This window comes from Schistocerca gregaria, chromosome 8 (assembly GCF_023897955.1).
Source record: "Schistocerca gregaria isolate iqSchGreg1 chromosome 8, iqSchGreg1.2, whole genome shotgun sequence".
NCBI lineage: Eukaryota > Metazoa > Arthropoda > Insecta > Orthoptera > Acrididae > Schistocerca > Schistocerca gregaria.
In genome coordinates, this window is record NC_064927.1 from 425828416 (window position 1) to 425855085 (window position 26670).

The 26670-nt window shown below is 43.8% G+C and overlaps 1 protein-coding gene and 1 pseudogene across 1 annotated transcript in view; both read left to right on the forward strand.

The window, feature by feature from the left end:
• The window catches only part of LOC126285225 (pro-neuregulin-2, membrane-bound isoform-like), a 772532-nt gene that overhangs the window by 118876 nt on the left and 626986 nt on the right, over nucleotides 1-26670 (forward strand). The window lies entirely within an intron of this gene.
• Nucleotides 1880-1997, forward strand: LOC126285477 (5S ribosomal RNA; annotated as a pseudogene).

A 26670-nucleotide genomic window follows, 5' to 3' on the forward strand; every position in this document is an offset into this window, starting at 1 on the left:
ACCCTCCACGCTGCCCTCCAATACTACATTGGTGATCCCTTGACGCCTCAGAATATGCTCTACCAGCCGATCACTTCTTCTAGTCAAGTTGTGCCACAAACTCCACTTCTCATCAATTCTGTTCAATACCTCCTCATTAGTTATGTGATCTACCCATCTAATCTTCAGCACTCTTTTGTAGCACCAAATTTCGAAAGTTTCTATTCTATTCCTGTCCAAACTATTTATCGTCCATGTTTCACTTCCATACATGGCTACATTCCATACAAATACTTTCAGAAACGACTTCCTGACACTGAAATCTGTACTCGATGTTAACAAATTTCTCTTCTTCGGAAACGCTTCCATTGCCATTGCAGGTCTACATTTTGTATCTTCTCTACTTCAACCATCATCAATTATTTAGCTCCCCAAATAGCAACAGTCCTTTACTACTTTAAGTGTCTCATTTCCTAATCTAATTCCCTCAGCATCACCCGACTTAATTCGACTACATTCCATTATCCTCGTTTTGCTTTTGTTGTTGTTCATCTTATATCCTCCTTTCAAGACACTGTCCATTCCGTTCAGTTATTTTTAACATGTTAACAATCTTTCCGTTCAATTATTTTTATCATGTTAACTGAAACTTCCGTTGGTTCTTGGTAGAACAACATTATAATAAATGAAAAGGACATTTATTTTTCTCTACATATACATCACATCCACCGATTTTCGTCCCATTCTGACAATTCCTTCCTGGTGTGTCTTTCCTTTTTTCTTTCTTTCTTTCTTTCTTAGAGTGTACATCAATGTGGATTGTAGAGATCTCCTTACACCGGGAAATAAACGATACACATACCAAAAGCAACAGAATCCCCATTGGCTAATCTTTTTTTAATTGAGTTGTCCTCGTTTGTGGCTCCACTATCCTCAGTTTAGCTGCTTTTAGTGCATAAAGCCTGTCCTCTGTGAGTCCATGTTTCAAGCTTTTCTGTAATTTTTTTGTGGCGTACAACTTCGAAATTTATGTACAGTGGTGTAGGTAACCGCCCAAGTGTGCAACCAAACACATTAGGTGGGAATGCAAGTCAACCTTTTACAAGCATTAGTAGCCATTATTAAAGAAACGAAACATAAATACCATTTCTGTGGTGAAAGGAACGAAGACTTTGCGTCCACAAGCAGCTATTGTACAGGGGCTGCTTGCTCCTACTATGTAGTATTTCTTAGCTCTGTTTTGGCTGGTTCTCAGCGGACCGTTTCGGCGATTAAAGCTTATTCCTGGGTCACGGTCGGGAGCCCCATCGCATCCTTGCCTTGACCATTTAGTACGCTAGTGACAGATGTGTCCGTGAGTCGCAATTCACCCACGTTCGCTGAGCATCAAGTTGTTTTGAGTTTGGCAACCACAACGAAAAGGAAAGAACCACCGCGTCTTCGCACCTGGTAATTATGGAAATTATTACACAGAGTGACAAACGTGTGGATTATTGGCTCCGCGATAGCTCAGTACCCATCGCAGCATCCCAGCAGAAAAGTGACATCGTCGCACGAGGGAGCTGCGATGAAGTGACGCTGGTGAGGATTCCTGTAAAGTGTTACATTTCCAATAGGAGTGGCCATCAAATGACGCAGGCGCATGTGCTCTGGATACGACGCGACTACAAAACCTCGTTGCAGATGGAAACCACAGCCTCTGCAGGGCGGTGTGTACGCAGGTACTACTAAACTGTTAATGACTAACTGTACGCTTATACTGAAGCTTCCTTGCTGGCACGTTGCTGTCGGCTACTTCAGTACGTTACTTTCATTGATGTGAAGTAAATACTGACCTTGAAGCAACCAGTCACAGTGTAAACGATGGCGTGGTTGCTAATGAAGGTTAATTTGAAGAGAAGGCAACGGCATTGCCGCAGTGGATACACCGGTTCCCGTCAGATCACCGAAATTAAGAGCTGTCGGGCGTGGCCAGCACTTGGATGGGTGACCATCTGGGTCGCCATGCGCTGTTGCCATTTTTAGGGGTGCACTCAGCCTCGTGATGCAAACCGAGGAGCTACTCACCGAATAGTAGCGGCTCCGGTCTAAGAAAGCCATCGTAACGACCGGGAGAGCGGTGTGCTGACCACACCCCCTCAGCTCAGGATGACATGGCGGTCGGATGGTCCCGATGGGCCACTTGTGGCCTGAAGATGGAGTGCTTTAAATCTGAAGAGCAGTGGCGCAATAATAACTTGTGCAGGTGATTTCTCTGCCACTGTCAAAGCGGTATGGTCTAATACACCTCTAGCCATTAAAATTGCTACACCAAGAACAAATGCAGATGGTAAACGGGTATTACTTGGACGAATATATTATACTAGAACCGACATTACATTTAAACGCAATTTGGGTGCATAGATCCTGAGAAATCAGTACCCAGAACAACCATCTCTGGCCTTAATAACGGCCTTGGTACGCCTGAGCATTGAGTCAAACAGAGCGTGGATGACGTGTACTGGTTCAGCTGCCCTTGCAACTTCAACACGATACCACAGTTCATCAAGAGTAGTGACTGGAGTATTGTGACGAGCCAGTTGCTCTGCCACCATTGACCAGACGTTTTCAGTTGGTGAGAGATCTGGAGAATGTGCTGGCCAGGGCAGCAATCGAACATTTCCTGAGTCCAGAAAGGCCCGTACAGGAGCTGCAATATGCGGTAGTCCATTATCCTGCTGAAATGTAGGGTTTCGCATGGATCAAATAAAGGGTAGAGCCACGGGTCGTAAGAAATCTGATATGTTGCGTCCACTGTTTAAAGTGCCGTCAATGCGAACAAGAGGTGACCGAGATGCGTAACCAATGGCACCCTATACCATCACTCCGGGTGATACGCCAGTATGGCGATGACGAATACACGCTTCCAATGTGCTTTCACCGCGATGACGAAAAACACGCATGCGACCATCATAATGCTGTAAACAGAAAATTGATTCATCCGAAAAAATGACGTTTTGCCATTTGTGCACCCAGGTTCGTCGCTGAGTACACCATCGCAGGCGCTCCTGTCTGTGATGCAGCGTCAAGGGTAGCCGCAGCCATGGTCTCCGAACTCATAGTCCATGCTCCTGCAAACGACGTCTTGCAGATGGTTGTTCGTGCAGATGGTTGTTGTCTTGCAAATGTCCCCATCTGTTGATCCAGGGATCGAGACGTGGCTGCAGGATCCGTTACAGCCATGCCGATAAGATTCCTGTCATCTCGACTGCTAGCGATAAGATGCCGTTGGGATCCAGCATGGTGTCCCGTATTACACTCCTGAACCCACCGATTCCATATTCTTCTAACAGTCACTCGATCTCGACGAACGCGAGCAGCAATGTTGCCATACGATAAACTGCAATCGCGATCGGGTAAAATCCGACCTTTATCAAAGTCGGAAACGTGATGGTATATATCTCTCTTCCTTACATGAGGCCTCACAACAACGCTTCACCAGGCAACGCCGGTCAACTGCTGCTTGTGTATGAGAAATCGGTTGGAAACTTTCCTCATGTCAGCACGTTGTAGGTGTGCCAGGTGTGAATGCACTGAAGAGCTTATCATTTGCATATTAGAGCATCTTCTTCCTGTTAGTTAAATTTCGCGTCTGTAGCACGTTATCTTCGTTGTGTAGCAATTTTAATGCTCAGTAGTGTATAATAAATCTTAGAATGACTGAGGATTTGTTATGTTTCCTTTCAAATTTTTACCTAATAACTGTACTGCGTCACGTCTAACTCAATTCCTCAAGCAGACGTGGATGTGTTAAACATGTGTGTTGAAACCGTTGTAGAACGGAGACGGTTCGTTTTGAGGGATGGGTATCACCTGAAAATATTTTGTTCTCATTTCCCTCAGCAAGTCCGAGAAGTCTCTAACCCGAATTTCCGAACGAGAAACACGCCAGAGATTATCGTGACAGTAACACGCCCTTTCCGGGATGCTAATTCCAAGGCGCCTCGCCATAAAAGTCAGCCCGCGTTCTACAACGGATTTACCGATCAGCGACCCGTGTCGCTGCTCGAATGACTGCCTAGTCGTGTCCATACGGCACGCGGCATTGCAGTGTCGCGGCTCACCAGTGTTACGCCGTCGGCACACGGACCGTGCTGTCGAACGTTAACGTTGAGCGTGCCAAGTTCGACGTGCTGCTGAACGCTCAGGAACGGTGCGACTAGTGCATACGGTACGTGAGCCCCCAACGTCGTACGAGCGATCGCAACGCACTCCAGCGGCAGTTGAGGGATGTTTATAGTTCGTAAATCACACATCGTCCACGAAAAGGAAAGTACCATGTCCAATCAGTGAGGTCACAGGCTTGTAAAAGATCCGTTACAAGCAGTGCGGTACAAATTTGGAATACTTCCCCGCATACGATAAACATTATTTCATCATTCCCACATTTTAGTAAAACCCCAAGGCCAGTCTTACTTGATCACTGTTCCTATCCATTAGCAGAATCTTTGTAACACGTGAATTAGGAAGCGTAAAAGAGAAAGGAGCAAAATATCTTTATACAAGGAACTGTCCTGTAGATTAAGTCACTCCTCAAGAAAAGAGTGAACTTATATTTACATAACATAAAATATTATAGTATATACTTATATTAAACTAATAATAAAGTACCAGATCCTAACATAAAAGCTAATGTTAGGAAAAAAAATTTGGAAGTGGCAAGCCGCGAACCATCACCAGAACAAACAACTCAATAGTGGATTTTTTTTCTTTTTTTTCCAATCCGTCCCGCTGACCATTTTATTTAAGTGCCACCGCCACTTTTCATCCTATAACAAAAAAATCTGGTCCACTTCAGGCGTTGGCTCCTAACTAAACCTACCCCAGAGAGCTGCCTATATACCAGGGGAAGTATGGGAATTAAGGGTTAGGGCTATCCTTACAAAGAAAACAAAATCTTCCTTTTTCTAAACTCTATTTTTATTTTTTATTTATTTTTTTGTTTATTTTTGTTGTGTAATTAATCAGAGGCCTTCTGCGCCGCGCTGCGAATATGTTGAGTCACGTCTTCTCGAAATTGATGTGTTCCGTTTAATTGTTCAGAAATGTTCATTGGTTCAAACAGGAAACCTTCTTCTTTCTTGGCATAACACATTCCAGCTGCGAGGCGGGTCGTAGAAAGCACTCCCAAGGAAGTTCGAGAAAAATTGTCTGTATTTTGGGTGACGGACAACGACATAATGACGGCCATATAGCGGACAGTAACACTAGTCATCACACTATTCCGACAACGTACCCCTTCCGTCTAATCATACTATGTTACGCGTTTCTGAAAACCTTAATCATACATATGTTACTAATTGAAAGTTATTTATAAGACATTGTACCAAGAACAATGCGTTTTGGGTGGATCTTTAGTGTGTTACTGCCTTCAAATAGCCTATTCTCATAACACGCAAGTTTCAGTAATTCTTTTGTCACGAATATGATATTTCTCATTATTTTATTGGAGCGGATCGCACAGTTAACAACGTGTTTTCCAGTGATTCTCAATTTGCTGGTGCTCAGAAACGGCATATACACATATAGGCTTGAATGCCAATATGGCGCCTCACAACTCTATACAGAAGGGAGGCGGCGTGAGTGAGACGTAAGTGGCGTTGTGCTATCTCATTGGTCAACGCTCAGACGCACGTTAAGAATACTGACATGCCAAATATTGCTCTGCACGTTCGGAAAACTCCCGAGCGTGCTGTTCCACACTATGACGTCAGAAACTCGCCACGCTCAAGGCTCAACGTTCGGATTACTGGCGCCCGCAGGGGGAGGGGGGAGGGGGGAGGGGGCAGTGGTGGCAGTTGCCCCTAGTGAGAATTCATTCAGATTATGAATATAAAAAACACCTGTAAGGATCAGTTATGTATGGTTTAAAATACCTGTAAAATTGCCACTAAAATAACCAGCAAATATCGATAAAATGACGTAAAAATGATATAAAACATATGTAAACAGAATTTCAGGATGAACTAGAGCAATGAAAAACTTTAAAAAGAGAATCGAACTAAAATTAAAAAAAGATGATAAATTTAAAAATTGTGTGTTTTTGTTTAAGAAACCTCGTTCGCTGAAGATGTGCAAAATTGTTATATATCCGTCTTACAGCTATTGCCTACGAAGTATCTTTATTTTTATTTCTACACCCACACGTGGTAGAAATTAACAACAGCAAGTGAGGCAACAATGGGAATAATCAGTTGAACCAGCAGTTTATTGTTAAATTTTACAAATGCCTTCTTGAGCAACATTTAAGCGTTTTTCCTGAAGGCACGTCCATTGTTCGTTCTTTACATATTAAAAGAATCATTTGTGTCATAAAAGAACGTCAAACACAAACGTAAAAAAATGATATCTTCCTTGAAAAATAATCTACGATACAGTATCTATATGATCAAAAAAACAAAATTAAAGATAGATATCTATAGGCGGAATATTCGAGATTTTAGTAACTGTAAACAATGCATATCTGATAAGGAAAGACCATTTACATGTTAATAAACTCTGGGCATTACTAATCAGCTATAATAAAAATAAAGCGAATCTGCCGATCGACAAACTACCACATGTGTACGTGGTCCCATTAAGAATGGTACCCATGGTGAGAGTTCCATCTCGAAAATGTTGACTTATAGGTTACTAAAATGTTACCCTCTATGCTCCAACCTCACTAGGTACAAACCTCTTCATAAGCCTCAACTCGCAACACAATACAGTTGGACAACAAAACGCCGTAGACAAAATTTTATTCTTTCAAATTTCAAATAATGATTAACAATTGTCAGACGCTAATTTAAATTAGCGTATTGTATTACGTTCCTTTTCGTTTGCTGAAGAAGTGTTCGAGGGCACTGTGTGGTCACTAATATCGCTACTTGTCTGTAGAAGTAGACAATATTCGACATTGCAACTACTGTCAATGAACATGATCTAGCAGGGTGTGGCATGAGCTACCTCGATTTCAGGACATAGTTGAGAGTAGTAAACCGATTTCTTCCTGACTGTTAATTTAAATCCAACAGCGTTCACTGCATGAGCAATGTTTTTATATATATATTTTCTTTGTGTGTGAGGAATGTTTCCTGAAAGTTTGGCCGTACCTTTTTCTAAGAAAATATGTTATGTGGACATGTGTCCGGAAACGCTTACTTTCCATGTTACAGCTCATTTTGTTACTTCTCTTCAAATCACATTAATCATGGAATGGAAACACACAGCAACAGAACGCACCAGCGTGACTTCAAACACTTTGGTACAGGAAATGTTCAAAATGTCCTACTTTAGCGAGGATACATGCATCCACCCTCCGACGCATGGAATCCCTGATGCGCTGATGCAGCCCTGGAGAATGGCGACTTGTATCACAGCCGTCCACAATACGAGCACGAAGAGTCTCTACAATTGGTACCGGGGTTGCGTTGACAAGAGCTTTCAAATGCCCCCATAAATGAAAGTCAAGAGGGTTGAGGTCAGGAGAGCGTGGAGGCCATGGAATTGGTCCGCCTCTACCAATCCATCGGTCACCGAATCTGTTGTTGAGAAGCGTACGAACAATTCGACTGAAATGTGCAGGAGCTCCATCGTGCATGAACCACATGTTGTGTTGTACTTGTAAAGGCACACGTTCTAGCAGCACAGGTAGAGTATCCCGTATGAAATCACGATAACATGCTCCATTGAGCGTAGTTGGAAGAACATGGGACCTAATCAAGACATCACCAACAATGCCTGCCCAAACGTTTACAGAAAATCTGTGTCGATGACGTGACTGCACAATTACGTGCGGATTCTCGTCAGCCCACATATGTTGATTGTGAAAATTTACAATTTGATCACGCTGGAATGAAGCCTCATCCGTAAAGAGAACATTTGCACTGAAATGAGGATTGACACATTGTTGGAAGAACCATTCGCAGAAGTGTAGCCGTGGAGGGCAATCAGCTGCTGACAGTGCCTGTACACGCTGTACATGGTACGGAACAACTGGTTCTCCCGTAGCACTCTCCATACAGTGACGTGGTCAACGTTACCTTGTACAGCAGCAACTTCTCTGGCGCTGACATTAGGGTTATCGCCAACTTCACGAAGAATTGCCTCCTCCATTGCAGGTGTCCTCGTCGTTTTAGGTCTTCCCCAGTGGAATGTTCCGTGCTCCCTAAGACGCCGATCAATTGCTTCTAACGTCTTCCTGTCGGGACACCTTCGTTCTGGAAATCTGTCTCGATACAAACGTACCGCGCCACGGCTATTGCCCCGTGCTAATCCATACATCAAATGGGCATCTGCCAACTCCGCATTTGTAAACATTGCACTGACTGCAAAACCACGTTCGTGATGAACACTAACCTGTTGATGCTACGTACTGATGTGCTTGATGCTAGTACTGTAGAGCATTGAGTCGCATGTCAACACAAGCACCGAAGGCAACATTACCTTCCTTTAATTGGGCCAACTGGTGGTGAATCGGGGAAGTACAGTACATACTGACGAAACTAAAATGAGCTGTAACATGGAAATGAAACGTTTCCGGACACATGTCTACATAACATCTTTTCTTTATTTGTGTGTGAGGAATGTTTCCTGAAAGTTTTTGCAACACCCTATATATGTGTGGTGAAAATCTTTTACCCCTACTGAGATAAAAACCTGCGTGCGCCGCTGGTTCGGCCGCAAGGTTCGTGTGCCGACTGCTTCAGCGGTGCTGGCACAGCAGCAGTCCGGCCTCCAGCAGGGTGTGGCCTGGCGGTCCCACGTGCGGCCGCTGGACAGCCCGGCAGGCGGCGGCAGCGGCAGCGGCAGACGCGCAGCGCAACTCGGCGCGGGCTGTTTGTGTGCCGTGAGTCAGGCAGTGCGCGGCCGGCGTGACCTCCGGCTGGCCCGCTGGATGTGTGCCACCGCGCCGTCTACCGCGGCCGCCGGTTTAAAGGCCGGCCGGGCCGCCGCTTGCGTCATCACGCGCTGCCGCCGCCTCTGCTGCCCTGCCGTCGCCCGTACCATCCCCGCGGGCTCTTTCTCTGCAAGCTGACCACACCTCCACTTCGTGCTCACTTCATCGTTCGTAACTCTATGTTGCTCTGACAAGGAGAGGGCCCCAGCGGTTGCATCGACCTTTTTGAAACCATACACAGGGTGGTCCATTGATCGTGACCGGGCCAAATATCCCACGAAATAAGGGTCAAACGAAAAAACACAAAGAGCAAAACTTGTCTAGCTTGAAGGGGGAAACCAGATGGCGCTATGACTGACCCGCTAGATGGCGTTGCCATAGGTCAAACGGATATCAACTGCGGTTTTTTAAAATAGGAATTCCCATTTTTATTGCATATTCATGTAGTACGTAAAGAAATATGACTGTTATAGTTGGACAACTTTTTTCGCTTTGTGATAGATGGCGCTGTAATAGTCACAAACGTATAAGTACGTGGTATCACGTAACATTCGGTCACTGCGGACGGTATTTGCTTAGTGATACATTACCCGTGTTACAATGGACCGTTTAAAAATTCCAGAAAAGATCGATAATGTCTTCATATATGGCTATTGTGATCAAAATGCCCAAAGTGCGTGTGCTATGTATGCTGCTCGGTATCCTGGACATCACCCAATTGTCGGACCGTTCGCCGGATAGTTACGTTATTTAAGGAAACAGGAAGTGTTCAGCCAGGCGTCAAACGTCAGCCACGACCTGCAACAAATGATAATGCCCAAGTAGTTGTTTTAGTTGCTGTCGTGGCTAATCAGCACATCAGTAGCAGTATTTAGTCAGTTTAGTATGTGACTGCGAGACGGTTTCCTTAGTTCGAAGCTTGTTCAGGGATAAGTTATATATCAGTTTTGGTTGTACAGTATTTACCCGTTTTCGCCTTACGAGATCGTCATCAGACTTTATAACTGACTTTCGTCCTCAGAGACTGTAAAATATTAGTTAACAATAGTGAAAAATCTGTGTGTGTGTGTGTGTGTGTGTGTGTGTGTGTGTGTGTGTTTGAATTGAGGTGGATGGGAGGAAGAAAATTGTAACGAAGAATTGCACTCAACAATAGAGAGGATGTAGTAAATCAACTCAATAGTCCGTATAACACTTTAGATTTAGTTAACACTAACAATAAAATAAAATAATTACAAGACGAGAGTAATTAATAACTTTAAGAAGTATTATATATGGAAGGTGATGCACAAACAAAGTAAAAGATAGACCTGACAATTGGAACAGGAAATATGTAAGCTGAATTATATATCGGTGGTATGAAGAATATGTATTACTGTACGGAAGCTGCAGTTATTATAAAACGTCAGGATATGTGGAGCACATACACCAGCGCAGTAAAATAAGTACAGGAATGAATGGATGACTAGAATGGAACTGGCAGTGTGAGAAGAATTTATATTTATTTACTGCGTAACTTTTAACATACTCAGTTACCGCACAGCACTGTCGGAGGTTACAAGTGTTCGCACCTCACTCTCAACGTGTAAAATTTTTTTCAGTATTGTTCGCCAATATTGTACTCTCTTTAACGATGACAGTCAAAGTCTCATGATGGGCTCGCTTAATTAAATGAATTAATCATGCAGAAGATGCACAATTTTGTTGAGCTGGATTAAAATTCTAGGATCTTTTCCCTTATAATATGGTAAACTTAAACTTTTAATCATGATCTAATCTGTGTACTTCGTAAGAGTAGCGAGTACATCGTACCAATATCAGTGATTTTCTGTCGGATTTTTCGTCCCACGCATTTTGCGAATAGAGGGAGAGTAAAATTACTTCTATATGGTTCAGTTCGTACTCTAATCTTTCTCAGCTTGTACTCACGATCCCTGAGCGAGATATTCACTGAGGTGACAGAAGTCACGGGACAGCGATATGCACATATACAGATGACTTAAGTATCGCGTTCAAAAGGTATAAAAGGGCAGTGCATTGGCGGAGCTGTCTTTTGAACTCCGGTGATTCACGTGAAAAAGTTGACAATGTTATTATGGCCACTCGACAAGAATTAACATGCTTTGAGCGCCGAATGGTAGTTGGATCTAGACGCATGGCTATGTTCAGTTACATGGAGATCATTTGCAACCATTCATGGACTTCGTATTCCCATGAGAATGCGCCAAGTTGCTCCGCCACAGTTATTCGCAATTTGTTTGAAGAACATTCTGGATTATTCGAGCGAATGGTTTGGCCACCCACAACACCCGTCATGAAACCCCTCAAAAAAAATTAAATAAATAAATAAATAAATAAAAATAAAATAAAATGGCTCTGAGCACTATGGGACTTAACTCTTGAGGTCGTCAGTCCCCTAGAACTTAGAACTACTTAAACCTAACTAACCTAAGGACATCACACACATCCATGCCCGAGGCGGGACTCGAACCTGCGACCGTAGCGGTCACGCGGTTCCAGACTGTAGCGCCTAAAACCGCTCGGCCACCCTGGCCGGCCCATCAACCATTTATGGGACATAATCGAGAGGTCAGTTCGTGCACAAAATCCTTAATCGATAACACGTTCATGGCCGTAGAGGTAACATGGCTCAATATTTCTGCAGGGGTCTTGCAACAACTGACTGAGTCTATGCCACGTCGAGTTTCTGCACAACGCCGGGCAAAAGGAGACCTTAGACGTTACTTGGAGGTATCCCATGGCCTTCGTCACCAGGTGTTCACTGGAGATAGCACTGGAGATGTACTCTTTGATACAGAAAACCCATTTGTCCACGTCAGTTGTGATAGTTTGATATTTAAATAATGTTCTGTCGGTTTTCCAGGATATGTGCTCAAGATAACTTATTCACTCCTGAAGCAGAGGAGATTCTTCCTCGTAAAGGGCAATCACTTGAGCACCATAAAAGTAGTTCCGGCTTGGCTACGACGGAGCTTGGCTCTGAGAACGTGCTGTACTCTGTCTACGCAAACGACATGCCCAAGCAGAAGGGAGGGAAGTCTCTACGCAAACGACATGCCCAAGCAGAAAGGAGGGAAGTCGCCTTGTACACGGATGATGCTGTGCTATTCGACCTTTGCAAACAACTAAACTTGTTTGCTGCGCACCTCTCGAGACATCTTGACAAAATCACCCGGTGGTATACTGTCTACGATGTGAAAATTAATTCTAAAAGGAGCCAAACAATTTCTGTTCATACCAAGGTCAAGCTCCCCAATTGCCAACTGACTGGTGGCACAGACATGGTGTGACCCAGTCAAAAACCTTGGACTTACTAGAGACAAGTGGCTGACTAGGAAATCTCACACAATAAATGCGTTCAATAAAAGTTTCTGCGTATTTTATGAATTTTTCCGCTCCTTAAGAGTGACGGACTATTACACGACGCAAAACGGAGAGTTTTGCTCGCATTATAACTCCGGTCATCTTGTACTGGTCGGCAGCGTAATCAATGGCCGCCGACAATCCGAAACGACTGCAAAATACACTATTGGCCATTAAAATTGCCATACCACGAAGATGTCGTGCTACAGACGCGAAGTTTAACCTACAGGAAGAAGATGCTGTGATACGCAAATGATTAGCTTTTCAGAGCATTCACACAAGGATGGCGCCGGTCGCGACACCTACAACATGCTGACATGAAAAACGTTTCCAAGCGATTTCTCATACACAAACAGCAGTTGACCGGCGTTGCCTGGTGATACGTTGTTGTGATGCCTCGTGTAAGGAGGAGAAATGCGTACCATCACGTTTCCCACTTTGATAAAGGTCGGATTGTAGCCTACTGCGATTGCGATTTATCATATCGCGACATTGCTGTTCGCGTTGGTCGAGATCCAAATGACTGTTAGCAGATATGGAATCGGTGGGTTCAGGAGTGTAATACGCAACGCCGTGCTCGATCCCAACGGCCTTATATCACTAGCAGTCGAGATGACAGGCATTTTATCCGCATGGCTGTAACGGATCGTGCAGCCACGTCTCGATCCCTGAGTCAACAGATGGGGACGTTTACAAGACAACAACCATCTGCACGAACGGTTCGACGACGTTTGCAGCAGCATGGACTATCAACTCGGAGACCATGGCTGCGGTTACCCTTGACGCTGCATCAGAGACAGAAGCGCCTGCGATGGTGTACTCAACGGCGAACCTGGCTGCACGAATGGCAAAACATCATTTTGTCGGATGAATCCAGGTTCTGTTTACAGCATCATGATGGTCGCATCCGTGTTTGGCGACATCGCGGTGAACGCACATTGGAAGCGTGTATTCGTCATCGCCATACTGGCCTATCACCCGGAGTGATGGTATGGGGTGCCATTGGTTACACGTCTCGGTCACCTCTTGTTCGCGTTGACAGCACTTTGAACAGTGGACGTTACGTTTCAGATGCGTTACGACCCGTGGATCACCCTTCATTCAATCCCTGCGAAACCCTACATTTCAGCAGGATAATGCACGACCGCATGTTACAGGTCCTGTACGGGCCTTTCTAGATACAGAAAATGTTCGACTGCTGCCCTGGCCAGCACATTCTCCAGATCTCTCACCAATTGAAAACGTCTGGTCAATGGTGGCCGAGCAACTGGCTCGTCAGAATACCCCAGTCACTACTCTTGATGAACTGTGGTATCATGTTGAAGCTGCATGGGCAGCTGTACCTGTACACACCATCCAAGCTCTGACTTAATGCCCAGGCGTATCAAGGCCGTTGTTACGGCCGGAGGTGGTTGTTCTGGGCACTGATTTCTCAGGATCTATGTACCGATATTGCGTGAAAATGTAATCACATGTCAGTTCTAGTATAATAAATTTGTCCAATGAACACCCGTTTATCGTCTGCATTGTTTCTTGTTATAGCAATTTTAGTGTCCAGTAGTGTATTCAGAAAAGGTATTTCGGGTGATAACAAATTCTCCCCGCAAAACCCTCAACACTTACGTCAGGCAACACTTAGAGCAACCGTCGATATACCAATTTGATTTTGTATGAAAACACAGTTTTCGTCATAAATTCACGAGGCTTACAGCCTTACAGCCCCGAAATTTGCTTCATAAGAAACCAGAAATCGTGATCATGTCAAAACCATAGATGAGCCTCACACGGCACTTAAAGGACTGAAACATGTTTACAGACAACTGCACAAAGAGTAAAAACAATACTGACATCATATATTGTCATTTTTCTGATCAGCTACAGAAAAATAGGTAGCCATACGGGCATAATTCCCTGTGAAACGTGTACTGCAAACAGCACGATATCGCTTCAGATGTTCACCATAAATCGTGTAATCGGATACTTCATTAAACCAATGGGGAATTTTTTTTCCAAGTCTTTTCTGCTTTTTCTTGTGACTGTCCTGCGGCAATAGTTTCTTGCAGGCGACTGATCGTTGTAACATAGTAATTACAACATATAATGCTGTTTAATTCGTTATTATTGTGCATACCCCAGCATTCTCATCGCGAGGGAAACAATGGGGGCAAAAGGCTCGTTTTTTCGCTAATGGCGCCACAGACCAGTTATTCGTTCGTTTCCAGTATGGCTTCCATTTTAGAGAGATAACTTCAGTCGCACGAGTGTTCCTCGTTAAAAGCGTCTCATCAGACTTAACATCCATCAGATTGCAGGCATAATGGCATTTCGAAGAATGCGACGATGCCGCACAAGAAACTGCACGCGAGGTTCTCGCAGATCGCTAATGGAGCGCGACTGCAGGAGACCGCCGCCATAGTATCTGCCGGAGTCCGCTTTACGAGTGCTGGTGGGCAGTTATCAGAGTGTCGCTGTGTTCATCCCGGAGTGCTGCGCCATAAAACACGCAGTTAAACCCTCTGAGTAACGTATTTGCGGTCAGGATTGCAGCAGCGGACACAGGTCACGACGCCTCGATATTTCTGTTGTCATCAGGTTGTGTCACTCATTCTACAAGGAGAAGGACAGTTTACTGGCTCCGGGGCATTTACTATTTGGTTTTGAGCGGGATCTGACATCTCAGCTGTATCGTTACTAAGTTTCTAGTTATACAGGGTGCTAAACAAAAGGTACGGCCAAACTTTCAGGAAACATTCCTCACACACAAATAAAGAAAAGATGTTATGTGGACATGTGTCCGGAAACGATTAATTTCCATGTTAGAGCTCATTTTAGTTTCATCAGTATATACTGTACTTCCTAGATTCACCGCCAGTTGGCCCAATTGAAGGAAGGTAATGTTGACTTCGGTGCTTGTGTTGACATGCGACTCATTGCTCTACAGTACTAGCATCAAGCACATCAGTACGTAGCATCAACAGGTTAGTGTTCATCACGAACGTGGTTTTGCAGTCAGTGCAATGTTTACAAATGCGGAGTTGGCAGATGCCCATTTGATGTATGGATTAGCACGAGGCAATAGCCGTGGCGCGGTACGTTTGTATCGAGACAGATTTCCAGAACGGAGGTGTCCCGACAGGAAGACGTTAGAAGCAATTGATCGGCGTTTTAGGGAGCACGGAACATTCCAGCCTATGACTCGCGACTGGGGAAGATCTAGAACGACAAGGACACGTGCAATGGACAAGGTAATTCTTCGTGCAGTTGACGATAACCCTAATGTCAGCGTCAGAGAAGTTGCTTCTGTACAGGGTAACGTTGACCACGTCACTCTATAGATAGTGCTACGGGAGAACCAGTTGTTTCCGTACCATGTACAGCGTGTACAGGCACTGTCAGCAGCTGATTGCCCTCCACGGCTACACTTCTGCGAATGGTTCTTCCAACAATGTGTCAATCCTCATTTCAGTGCAAATGTTCTCTTTACGGATGAGGCTTCATTCCAACGTGATCAAATTGTAAATTTTTACAATCAACATGTGTGGGCTGACGAGAATCCGCACGCAATTGTGCAATCACGTCATCGACACAGATTTTCTGTGAACGTTTGGGCAGGCATTGTTGGTGATGCCTTGGTTGGGTCCCATGTTCTTCCATCTACGCTCAATGGAGCATGTTATCGTGATTTCATACGGGATACTCTACCTGTGCTACTAGAACATGTTCCTTTACAAGTACGACACAACATGTGGTTAATGCACGACGGAGCTCCTGCACATTTCAGTGTTCTAGTAGAGGCGGACCAATTCCATGGCCTCCACGCTCTCCTGACCTCAACCCTCTTGACTTTCATTTATGGGGGCATTTGAAAGCTCTTGTCTATGCAACCCCGGTACCAAATGTAGAGACTCTTCGTGCTCGCATTGTGGACGGCTGTGATACAAGACGCTATTCTCCAGTGTCGCATCAGCGCATCAGGGATTCCATGTGACGGAGGGTGGATGCATGTATCCTCGCTAAAGTAGGACATTTTGAACATTTCCTGTACCAAAGTGTTTGAAGTCACGCTGGTGCGTTCTGTTGCTGTGTGTTTCCATTCCATGATTAATGTGATTTGAAGAGAAGTAATAAAATGAGGTCTAACATGGAAAGTAAGCGTTTCCGGACACATGTCCACATATCATATTTTCTTTATTTGTGGGTGAGGAATGTTTCCTGAAAGTTTGGCCGTAACTTTTGTAATACACTGTAGTATCTGCATTCCTGATGAAATTTCTCTATCAATTAGTAGAAGCGTCACGAGTCGCTAACACTTCATATTCTCACAACATGGATGATGGATAAGTGAGGACCTAGTGTCCACTTCGACACAATTGCCGCTGATGTTCACGCCATGTGTAAATGAATTAAATGTATGAAACCTGTAGCCCTGCGTGGCGTTTTGCACACGACGTACTTGTGTACAGCGAGGGTGACATTGTTGGAAACGTTCTCTGACTTGCAACGTTCCTGGATGCTCGCCTCTCGCCGGATCAGGGTAGGTCCAGCACTGTCGAATATGATCGTGTTGGTGGAGGAACCGTGTTGAATGAGCGTATTGACGTCCAAATATTGAAACATCCTACAGTCATTTGTCAAAGTAATTGCTACACTATACTCCTTCCCTTCTGCCTATTTGCAGGGGTGCAGTAGTCCCTCACTTTATTTTTATGCATGACAAGACGCGCCGGTGGAAGAGCTCTTGGAACGAGAGAATATTCGGCGAATGGCCTGTCCTACCCGATCCCCTGACTTAAATCCCACAGAGCGCACGTGGGAGAGGTCGGGGAGACGTTGAAACGTCCCCTCAGAAAAATTATAAATGACTGTGCTTAAGCTGACACACAATATATCTAGCGCAACGAAATCTGACTTTCAAAAATCCCTACATTAGAATGGCCCTGACTAACAATAACCTATACCTTTCATACCGAGCGAGGTGGCGCAGTGGTTAGCACACTGGACTCTCATTCGGGAGGACGACGGTTCAATCACGTCTCCGGCCATCCTGATTTAGATTTTCCGTGATTTCCCAAAATCGTTTCAGGCAAATGCCGGGATGGTTCCATTGAAAGGGCACGGCCGATTTCCTTTCCTATCCTTCCCTAACCCGAGCTTGCGCTCCGTCTCTAATGACCTCGTTGTCGACGAGACTTTAAACACTAACCACCACCACCAAATATACCTTTCATGAATCACTTACCTCACAAAAATCTTCGTTACTCAAACTGCTGCAATACAGCATGCGCCACTACTGCCAGCTGAATAAAAGATTCTAACTACTGAAGGCACTAACTACTGACAGGCATAGTTAGCAAATGAAACATTTTGATGGAGAGGAAACAATGTATTTACCTTAATAGTGTTCAAAAGTCACAATATATATATATATATATATCAGTTCATGACATCCTGTCTTACAAATTTACTGTCTCTGATGGACACACGTCGGGATCATCCGGTCTCAAAACTCCGCCATCTCTCTCCCCACATCCACCACGGGTGGCGGCTCACCTCCAACTGCACAACGCTACGCGCTGTTAACAGCCAACAGCCCAACACTACAATAGCAAATTCCAACAATGCAAACCAGCCACAGACTGCACACAGCACAGCCAGTGATTTTCAAACAGAGCGCTACGTGGCGTTACCAACATAAAAACGTAAACAGCTTACTTACAACGTACAGCAGAACGTCCGCTTGCACCGGCTGCAAGTTCACAAGTTGCGAATCGAGCTGGTCAAGGAATGGAACGTCCTACCACAAAACTCGTCACGAGCCTTGTGTCAAGCATAGGAGCACGTTGCAGGGCATGCACTGCCACCCATGATGATCACACACCCCATTAAGAAACATGGCCTGCCTCTTGTAATCTCCAGTGGACCATAATGACTTCAGTGTACAGGGTGTTTCGAAAAGGACTTTACAACTTTAAAAATTCATATAAATTTATTGAAATAATATATGGAGCTGCGTTTGGTGTTATTTTGTAGGGAAACACATCACTTGTTTTTTACCTTAAACTAAAGATGTTCTATGTGGTTTCCGTTGGTTATCCTGCACACATCCCATCGGAAGTCAATTTCTTCCGAAACTCGCTGTGGCATTTGCAGGTGTAAATACTTTTTATTCCAGTCTTTGATCGCAATATCAATTCTTTTGACGATGACCGGTTTCAGTCCGCAACGACCATCCTCAGATCTACAATATACAAATACATATACCTAGTGAGCAGTGCCTCCCCCCATGAACCATGGACCTTGCCGTTGGTGGGGAGGCTTGCGTGCCTCAGCGATACAGATGGCCGTACCATAGGTGCAACCACAACGGAGGGGTATCTGTTGAGAGGCCAGACAAACGTGTGGTTCCTGAAGAGGGGCAGCAGCCTTTTCAGTAGTTGCAGGGGCAACAGTCTGGATGATTGACTGATCTGGCCTTGCAACATTAACCAAAACGGCCTTGCTGTGCTGGTACTGCGAACGGCTGAAAGCAAGGGGAAACTACAGCCGTAATTTTTCCCGAGGACATGCAGCTTTACTGTATGATTAAATGATGATGGCATCCTCTTGGGTAAAATATTCCGGAGGTAAAATAGTCCCCCATTCGGATCTCCGGGCGGGGACTACTCAGGAGGATGTCGTTATCAGGAGAAAGAAAACTGGCATTCTACGGATCGGAGCGTGAAATGTCCGATCCCTTAATCGGGCAGGTAGGTTAGAAAATTTAAAAAGGGAAATGGATAGGTTAAAGTTAGATATAGTGGGAATTAGTGAGGTTCGGTGGCAGGAGGAACAAGACTTCTGGTCAGGTGACTACAGGGCTATAAACACAAAATCAAATAGGGGTAATGCAGGAGTAGGTTTAATAATGAATAGGAAAATAGGAATGCGGGTAAGCTACTACAAACAGCATAGTGAACGCATTATTGTGGCCAAGATAGATACGAAGCCCACACCTACTACAGTAGTACAAGTTTATATGCCAACTAGCTCTGCAGATGATGAAGAAATTGAAGAAATGTACGATGAAATAAAAGAAATTATTCAGATAGTGAAGGGAGACGAAAATTTAATAGTAATGGGTGACTGGAATTCGAGTGTAGGAAAAGGGAGAGAAGGAAACATAGTAGGTGAATATGGATTGGGGCTAAGAAATGAAAGAGGAAGCCGCCTAGTAGAATTTTGCACAGAGCACAACTTAATCATAGCTAACACTTGGTTTAAGAATCATGAAAGATGGTTGTATACGTGGAAGAACCCTGGAAATACTAAAAGGTATCAGATAGATTATATAATGGTAAGACAGAGATTTAGGAACCAGGTTTTAAGTTGTAAGACATTTACAGGGGCAGATGTGGACTCTGACCACAATCTATTGGTTATGACCTGTAGATTAAAACTGAAGAAACTGCAAAAATGTGAGAAATTAAGGAGATGGGACCTGGATAAACTGAAAGAACCAGAGGTTGTACAGAGTTTCAGAGAGAGCATAAGGGAACAATTGACAGGAATAGGGGAAAGAAATACAGTAGAAGAAGAATGGGTAGCTCTGAGGGATGTAGTAGTGAAGGCAGCAGAGGATAAAGTAGGTAAAAAGACGAGGGCTGCTAGAAATCCTTGGGTAACAGAAGAAATATTGAATTTAATTGATGAAAGGAGAAAATAGAAAAATGCAGTAAATGAAGCAGGCAAAAAGGAATACAAACGTCTCAAAAATGAGATCGACAGGAAGTTCAAAATGGCTAAACAGGGATGGCTAGAGGACAAATGTAAGGATGTAGAAGCTTATCTCACTAGGGGTAAGATAGATACTGCCTACAGGAAAATTAAAGAGACCTTTGGAGAGAAGAGAACCACGTGTATGAATATCAACAGCTCAGATGGCAGCCCAGTTCTAAGCAAAGAAGGGAAGGCAGAAAGGTGGAAGGAGTATATAGAAGGCTTATACAAGGGCGATGTACTTGAGGACAATATTATGGAAATAGAAGAGGATGTAGATGAAGACGAAGTGGGAGATACGATACTGCGTGAAGAGTTTGACAGAGCACTGAAAGACCTGAGTCGAAACAAGGCCCCCGGAGTAGACAACATTCCATTAGAACTACTGACGGCCTTGGGAGAGCCAGTCATGACAAAACTCTACCAGCTGGTGAGCAAGATGTATGAGACAGGCGAAATACCCACAGACTTCAAGAAGAATATAAAAATTCCAATCCCAAAGAAAGCAGGTGCGGACAGATGTGAAAATTACCGAACTATCAGTTTAATAAGCCACGGCTGCAAAATACTAACGCGAATTCTTTACAGACGAATGGAAAAACTGGTAGATGCAGACCTCGGGGAGGATCAGTTTGGATTCCGTCGAAATGTTGGAACACGTGAGGCAATACTGACCTTACGACTTATCTTAGAAGAAAGATTAAGAAAAGGCAAACCTACGTTTCTAGCATTTGTAGACTTAGAGAAAGCTTTTGACAATGTTGACTGGAATACTCTTTTTCAAATTCTAAAGGTGGCAGGGGTAAAATACAGGGAGCGAAAGGCTATTTATAATTTGTACAGAAACCAGATGGCAGTAATAAGAGTCGAGGGGCATGAAAGGGAAGCAGTGGTTGGGAAAGGAGTGAGACAGGGTTGTAGCCTCTCCCCGATGTTATTCAATCTGTATATTGAGCAAGCAGTAAAGGAAACAAAAGAAAAATTTGGAGTAGGTATTAAAATTCATGGAGACGAAGTAAAAACTTTGAGGTTCGCCGATGACGTTGTAATTCTGTCAGAGACGGCAAAGGACTTGGAAGAGCAGTTGAACGGAATGGAGGATATAAGATGAACATTAACAAAAGCAAAACGAGGATAATGGACTGTAGTCAAATTAAATCGGGTGATGCTGAGGGAATTAGATTAGGAAATGAGACACTTAAAGTAGTAAAGGAGTTTTGCTATTTAGGAAGTAAAATAACTGATGATGGTCGAAGTAGAGAGGATATAAAATGTAGACTGGCAATGGCAAGGAAAGCGTTTCTGAAGAAGAGAAATTTGTTAACATCGAATATAGATTTATGTATCAGGAAGTCGTTTCTGAAAGTATTTGTTTGGAGTGTAGCCATGTATGGAAGTGAAACATGGACGATAACTAGTTTGGACAAGAAGAGAATAGAAGCTTTCGAAATGTGGTGCTACAGAAGAATACTGAAGATAAGGTGGATAGATCACGTAACTAATGAGGAGGTATTGAATAGGATTGGGGAGAAGAGAAGTTTGTGGCACAACTTGACTAGAAGAAGGGATCGGTTGGTAGGACATGTTTTGAGGCATCAAGGGATCACAAATTTAGCATTGGAGGGCAGCGTGGAGGGTAAAAACCGTAGAGGGAGACCGAGAGATGAGTACACTAAGCAAATTCAGAAGGATGTAGGTTGCAGTAGGTAGTGGGAGATGAAGCAGCTTGCACAGGATAGAGTAGCATGGAGAGCTGCATCAAACCAGTCTCAGGACTGAAGACAACAACAACAACAACAACAGTGAGCAGTGTGTCTTTCAACATAATACAGCAATACGTATCACAATATACTATCATACAACCCGGAAAATGTACAGATAAAAAACGGTAAAACGTGCCTCTTCTACACCATGTCCAAAAGTGTTAAGGCCATAATGGCATCGTCAAAACATGTAAATATAAGCAATATAAGCAGCAGAGCACCGTCACATTGATCTAAAATAAGGAGTAGAATAGGCCACATCGCCGACACAGTCGTTATTCCAACTGGCTAAATCGTCCAGGACACCGAGCAGCATACATAGCACACGCCTTTTGGGCATTTTGATCACAATAGCCATACATCAACACGATATCGACCTTTCCCGCAATTGGTAAACGGTCCATTTTAACACGGGTAATGCATCACGAAGCAAATACCGTCCGCACTGGTGGAATGTTAGGTGTGCCACGTACTTATACGTTTGTGACTATTACAGCGCCATCTGTCACAAAGTGAAGAAAGTGGTCCAACTAAAACATTCACATTTCTGTACGTACTACACGAATATGTAATAAAAATGGGGGTTCCTATTTTAAAAAACGCAGTTGATGTCCGTTTGACCTATGGCAGCACCATCTAGCGGGCCAACCATAGCGCCATCTGGTTTCCCCCTTCAAGCTAGACAAGTTTCGTTCTTTGTTGTTTTTTTCGTTTGACGCTTATTTCGTGAGATATTTGGCCCGGTCACGATCAATGGACCACTTTGTGTATTTCTATATCGTATATCTGAGGATGGTCATTACGGACTGAAACGGGTCATCGTCAAAAGAATTGATATTGTGATCAAAGACTGGAATAAAAAACATTTGGCAGTATTGGACCACTGTTCGTATACGCGAATATGTCGCGGCTGCTGTAACTTGCTCAGTTGCGGCGTAAATTCATGCTCTAAGTTCAGGTAGAGAAGCCGCCACAGGAGGTACAAACATGATATCATTGATGAATCCCCATTTAAAAAATCGATTAGCGTCAGGTCTGGGGAACGTGGAGGCCATGCAATTGGCGCATCACGGCCAGTCCACCGACCTGATGATTTCCCGTGTTTTACCGAGCACCCAGTTTCTACAAAACATTTATGCCAGTCATAAATTGTACGCCTACTAGCATAATCGTTAGCGTACTTGGTAGGGCAATTACGTTGAACTGTTGTCGCCGACTTCGATTCTTCGAACCAAAACACACAGCTAGCGCGCTCGGGTCCAGTGAAGGCAGTCATCTTTAACGCAACAGCCGCCAGCTCTTCCTACGGTGCGAATCGGCACTAGAAAACTACGCGAGGCAAAACATGACGTATTTCACTACAAATTTGCACTACAGTCACCTCTACTATGAATTAATTTATATGAATTTTCAAAGTTGTAAAGTCTTTTTGAAACACCCTGTAATTATTTTCATTCAATAAAACTGTCATTTCTGTTCGTCTTATCGCTTATTTCCTTCAGTTACCGTCTGTACTGTACTGTACTAAAGCATTTCTTTCTAGGTATGGTGCAAGTTTCGTCTAGTTATGTTACTCTGAAGTGACACATCATGCGAATGATACCTTTCGTCCGTAAGTTTTCCACATCAGCGTGTTCCACACTCAGTTCACGCGAATATTATCATTACTGGCTACGAATTGTTACCATCAGACGATCTATTTAAAAGAAAGTAAAAGTGAGACTGTAAAATACTAGGAAGCTAAATTTCAAATTAGAACAGCTTCTATACACAACTGTAGGTACTAGAACATGTCACATCGTAACTTGTCCATGGAACAGACTAGGGGAGGCGCTCCACTGAAGACCTGTCTGCGCTCTGAGTGTTGGACTGGAGGCTTTAGTTAACTTCGTCCACAAAGCCTTCTCAAAATGAAAACTTAGTATTGGCTTATTTTAAAGCTGTGTGCACAGTAGAAGCATGAGAGACGACAATACCAGCAGACAACGGTTAGCGACTAACCCACACCGAGTAGCTGCGTTTTCAAGTTTTCGCGAGGCAATGAGTGATTCTTTGGATTTCGGGCTTGCAGCAGCAAAAAATACTACTTCTTCATCTGATATTTCACCCATTCATCTTTCACGCAACTTGAACAGCAATAGACAGTTATGTCATTGTGTTGAGTGGTTACTATGTTCACATTGAAAAGGAAAGTAACTGTTAACGTGGTTTTTGAAACACGAACAGCTGCTAGCATGAGTTTCTTAGAAGTAGATACCTTCGTAGTAAGAGACGGCAAAACATCGAGTAAAACTTAAGTGATATCAGGTGTTCCCCAGGGAAGCGTCCTGGGACCTCTGCTATTCCTGATCTATATAAATGACCACGGTGACAATCTGAGCAATTCTCTTAGGTTGTTCACAGATGATGTTGTAATTTACCGTCTAGTAAGGTCATCCGAAGACCAGTATCAGTTGCAAAGCGATTTAGAAAAGATTGCTGTATGATGTGGCAGGTGGCAGTTGACGCTAAATAACGAAAATAGTAAGGTGATACAGGTGAGTTCCAAAAGAAATCCGTTAGAACTCGATTACTCGATAAATAGTGCAATTCTCAAGGCTGTCAATTCAACTAAATACCTGGGTGTTAAAATTGCGAACAACTTTAGTTGGAAAGACCACATAGATAATATTTTGGGGAAGGCGAGCCAAAGGTTGCGTTTCATTGGCGGGACACTTATAAGAAGCAACAAGTCCACTGAAGAGACAGCTTACACTACACTCGTTCGTCCTCTGTTAGAATATTCCTGCGCGGTGTGGGATCCTTACCAGGTGCGATTGACGGAGGACATCAAAAGAGTGCAAAAAAGGGCAGCTCGTTTTGTATTATCACGTAATAGGGGAGAGAGTGTGGCAGATATGATACGCGAGTTGGGATGGAAGTCATTAAAGCAAAGACGTTTTTCGTCGCGGCGAGATCTATTTACGAAATTTCAGTCACCAACTTTCTCTTCCGAATGCGAAAATATTTTGTTGAGCCCAACCTACATAGGTAGGAATGATCATCAAAATAAAGTAAGAGAAATCAGAGCTCGAACAGAAAGGTTTAGGTGTTCGTTTTTCCCGCGCGCTGTTCGGGAGTGGAATGGTAAAGAGATAGTATGATTGTGGTTCGATGAACCCTCTGACAAGCACTTAAATGTGAATTGCAGAGTAATCATGTAGATGTAGATGTGTACGAAACTGTTTTATTTGACCATGTTGAAGCACTGTACGCAGTACAAGGATAAGATGGCTTATCACGAAGCTGGAAATCTACAACACTGATCAGAGTTACTTCCGGATTTAATACAACGATCACCACGTTTTTCGAAGTATTCGTGTTTTACTATTATTCAATTTATTTACGTGTTTGTTATCTTCCTCCAGGAAATGAGACTGTTTCGTTGCAAGAAATGATCCTAAATCTCGCTGGCCAACAATCGCGCTGCAAGCAACTGTTCTCAATACAGCTTTAAGCCCATTTTATTTGTATTTGGTTACCGGTTTCATCCTGAAGATGGGCAAAGGATATACGGCCGAAGTGCGGATAACGAAACAGGGCTTCCGCGGTCACGCGGCCGAAGTCTAATGGATCAAGTTAGCAGCTGGCGACTACGGATGTACTCTGAACAGCCAGACTCAGACAGTAGTTACACCAAACTAATATTAGACTAGAGCAAGCTGGTACAAAAGGGAACTCCCACAAAGGAAAGGCTATGAACGGGGAGAAGAGACATCAAAAAGTATCAGGAAATACTTCGAGAACAGTTAACGATACGATCTGAATATCCTGAAGCTGAAAAATATAGTTAAAAAATTAAAAACGAGTCATTGTCTTTACCCTAAAGCAAGTACGCCTAGTTTGGGCAATTACAAACTGTATTATCCACTGCACATCGGACCCCTTGTCAAATGAATTAAGCTAGCCGCCGGGACGCTCTCTACTGTGTGCCGGAACAAACGCGGCTGCCTCTCACAAGGGAACCTCCCCATCGCACTCCCCTCAGATTTAGTTATAAGTTGGCTCAGTGGATAGGCCTTGAAAAACTGAACACAGATGAATCGAGGAAACAGGAAGAAGTTATGTGGAACTATGAAAAAAATAAGCAAAATATAAAAGCTGAGTAGTCCAAGCGCAACAAAAGCAACATCGAAGAGCATGTGACCTCAGGAGCGCCGTGGTCCAGTGGTTAGTATGAGCAACTGCGGAATGAGAGGTCCTTAGTTCTCAAGTCTTCCCTCGAGTGAAAAGTTTAATTTTTTTTTAAGTTATGATCTGTCCGTTCGTTCATTGACATCTCTGTTCAGTGTAATAAGTTCAGTCTCTGTGTTTTGCGACCGCACCGCAAAACCATGCGATGAGTAGACGAAGCGACGTGCCTCTCCAATGCGAACTGAAAACATTTGATCGCAAGGTCATAGGTCAACCGATTCCTCCACAGGAAAACACGTCTGATATATTCCATACCACACTGGTGACGGCATGTGCGTCACATGACAGGAATATGTTGTCGACCCACCTAACTTGTTCACTTGGCGAATGGGTAAAAAGATTCTTCTACCTTGCTCGATGCTACGGTGCAGTTACCTCGCATCGGACGGACGGACGAACAGATAATAATTGTCTGAAAATAAAAAGTTAAAGTTTTAACTCAAGGGAAGACTTGAGCCAAGGACCTCACGTTCCGCAGCTGCTCACGCTAACTACAGGACTACGGCGCTCCTGAGCTGACCCTATCCTTGATGTTGCCTACCTTGCACATGGACTACTCAATTTGTATATTTTGCTTCTTTTTTTTCATAGTTCCACACAACTTCTTCCTGTTTTCTCGATTAATCTGTGTTCAGT